General features: G+C 42.4%; 1 pseudogene; it reads right to left on the reverse strand.

Annotated features, from left to right (window-relative positions):
- Positions 1 to 385: 385 nt before the first annotated feature.
- On the reverse strand, positions 386 to 1,303 carry LOC122218464 (annotated as a pseudogene).
- Between the last annotated feature and the right edge of the window lie 1,958 nt (positions 1,304 to 3,261).

Below are 3,261 nucleotides of genomic sequence, written 5' to 3' on the forward strand. Positions count from 1 at the left end.
CATGAAAATCTGCCTAAAAAAGTCTCTTTCAGATGAGTTTGTACACACCATCAAACAACAAGCCTCTCCTTCATGGGGTAGGAAACTAAGGTTCACTTCTCAGGAAGTCACAATTTCATTCATTTACTTAATGACAGTTTGTAATTATCAACTTCCACTAGCAGCTGTTTCTAGATAAAAAAAAAAAAGCCCTGACATTTCTAGAGGCCACCAAGTTCCCCCCAAGTCCACAGCTGAAAGGATCTTGTTTGGAATTGGGTTTCTTCTGTACCTCTGAAAGAGTAACACCTTAAAGTGGAATCATTTAATATGGAGGTTCAACATGATGTTTAGCATTATTGCATTCCAGACAAACATTAAAAGGTACACTAAATTCTGAGGGTAGCTATGCTGTAAAATAGTTTAAAATGAAATGATTGTATAGCCTTTGATTATGCTTGCCTTCCAGTCATAGACCAAGCTTGTGGCCACCAGCAGTGACATTCTTGCCATCCAGCAGAGCTGACAGCATCACTCTGACACAGTCAGTCTGACAGCTAGCTTTACGGTCTGAATGTGTTCTAAACCTATCAGGCTGGAGCTGTTCACTGTGGTGGAGAAATAGGCGTCAGGGTCCATCTGATACTTGGCTGCTATTGCGAAGTCAGTGTTACTAGTTCCTGCTGTCCAGGCCAGATTAACATTGGTCTCCAATTTCTTGTTCACCTTCTGATAAAAGGAGTCACTAGCCTCCATCCTGTCATTTACATTAGTGTAAAGCTGCAATTCATCAGTCTTGTAGCCAACCACAGAGTTGCTCTGGGTCCCTCCAGACTTTGTGGTCTCAGAATTCATCTGGGAGCCAGCGAGCCAGTCGTTTTGATGTGGCACCTGAGGGACCCGGTCTGAAGGCCCCGCCATGTGGAAATCCACATCCAGGTTGATGCCTCCTGCTTATGCCCTGTCTTGATTTTAGCATCCTCCTCCCACCTTCCCACCCTGTGCTTGGTGAGAGGATGAATCAAAGGTCAGCTTCAGTACACATGCAAGCTGGTCTTCCACAAATATCTCCATGCCTAGAGTGTTGTCTGTGTTGTATTTTTCCAAGGTCGTCAGACCGTGCTTGATACATCTATACTGGGTTTCTAGGCTGATGCTGACTTTAGTGGTTGGTCTCAGTGTTGGCTGAACCTAAGCTGGTACATTGCAGTCCATTTTCAGGTTTTGTTTTCAAATCAGGTTTTATTAAGCCAAATTCCTAGCCCTTGGTGAAGACATCTCTCGAAGATTTGCCAAAATGAGCACACGTGGGAGGCACAGCCATCTCTGGCTCAGGGTCAGTGGCGTCAGGCTGGGTGGTGGCTGTCTCTGGGACTGCAGTGCCAACCCTAACTCGACTTCTGATCCTTAAGTCTTGCTCCTCACCCACCTGCACCATCATCGCCCACACACCTGGCCCTGGCATGACTCCAGGCTTCTCCTTGTGTTCTTTCCTTTCTCTGGATTGATCTCCCTATTAGTCTTTAATGAGTTGCTATTTAGCCTTTAAGACACTAATAAAAATTTCTCTGCTCTGTGAAGTCTTTCTCAACAACCCCGGACAAAAGTTAGTCACTCCTGCTTCTTTGTTTACGTTTCACTTGGTACATAGCCCTGCCTTTGTACCTAACAGGTTGTGCTGGAATTATGTGTTTATGGGCCTTTCCCTCTCAGGAAACTGTGATTGACTCCATGACAAGGACTTCCTAACTCCTTGTTTGCTGGAAACCATGGCCACATTCCTAAATCATCAAAGATGCTTAATAACAGGGTGAAGAGTGGATGAATTAATAGATAAATGAATTAGTATAACACCTCAGGTGACATCTGCATTAGTAAAGACAATAAAAGGGTGGCAAGTAGGATACAAGCTCAACCACTGTAGCCATGTGACTTTGGGCAAATTTCTTACTTTCTGTGCCTTGGTTTCCTCATCTATAAAATGGTGATGACAATACCTTTCTAGTTGTGTGAATTAAACAATAAATTTAAAGTTCTTAGAAGAATGCCTAGCATATAATAATCATTTTATGTGTATTAGTTATTGTTGTCATATTATTCATGGAGAATCACTGTAAACTCTGTGAGAAGTAGGGATTATGGTTTGACTTACCATTTAATTCCTAACTGCCACAATGGTTCATATAGAATAAGCACTCAATAAAGATTTCTTAAATAAATATCAAAATAATAAAGAAGAGAATCAGGCTCACAGAGCCTGCTTCAGATCATCTGTCTCCCTCTCTCTGCCCCTCCCACCCTCACAAAAATAAATAAACATTTAAAATATAATGATAAGGGCCACCTGGGTGGCTCAGTCGCTTGAGCACCCAACTCCTGGTTTTGGCTCAGGTCATGATCTCACAGTGTCTTAAACATTGGGCTCCAGGCTCTGTACTGACAGTCCAGAGCCTGCTTGGGATTCTCTGTCTCTTTCTCTCTCTGCCTCTCTCCCACTGTCACTATCCCTGTCTCTCTCAGAATAAATTAATAAACTTAAAAAAAATGATGAAAAAAAGAGAACAAAAGAGAAGAGAGTTAAAAAAAAAAAACCCACAAAAGGTAAATACGGGTGCATTTGGCACAAAGTACAAAGATATTGCTAAGTCATCTCAGGTCCTCACTACTGGGCTGCATGACAAAGTGCACCTGGAGTTTCTGAATCTGTCATTTCACCCTCATAAGAACTTTGACTTTGCCCACCTCAGTTACAGTGTTCTCTCTAAAGACAGTGAGGGGGGGAAAGGGATGTCATATAAAAGGAGTGATTTAATAATACACTGAGAGCCAGGAAAGGCTGTTTTTTCTTTTGTAGCCAATGGATTCATTACCTGCTGCTGAAACCACCTTTTTTGGTCCTCTGCTTGATCTGTAAAAATCAAACCTTAAACACTTGCATGCTTACTTGCAACCAGACTAGATGATGGTGGCTTCAATAATTGTTTGCCATCTGCTTTGCAAAGACAGAGTCAAAATGAAACTTGTAAGGGGGATGTTTTAGTTCAGGCTGCTATAACAAATTACCATAGACTGGGTGATGTATCAACAATAGAGATACATTTCTCACAGTTTTGGAGGCTGGAAATATGAGATCAGGGTGCCAGCAGGTTTGGGCTCTGGTGAAGGTCCTCTTCCAGGCTGCAGATTCCTGACTTTTTGTATCCTTACATGGTAGAAGAAGAGAGCCAGCTCTTCTGGCCTCTTCTTATGTGGGCATTAATCTTATCATGAAGGTTCCACCCT

Source organism: Panthera leo, chromosome B1, assembly GCF_018350215.1.
Source record: "Panthera leo isolate Ple1 chromosome B1, P.leo_Ple1_pat1.1, whole genome shotgun sequence".
NCBI lineage: Eukaryota > Metazoa > Chordata > Mammalia > Carnivora > Felidae > Panthera > Panthera leo.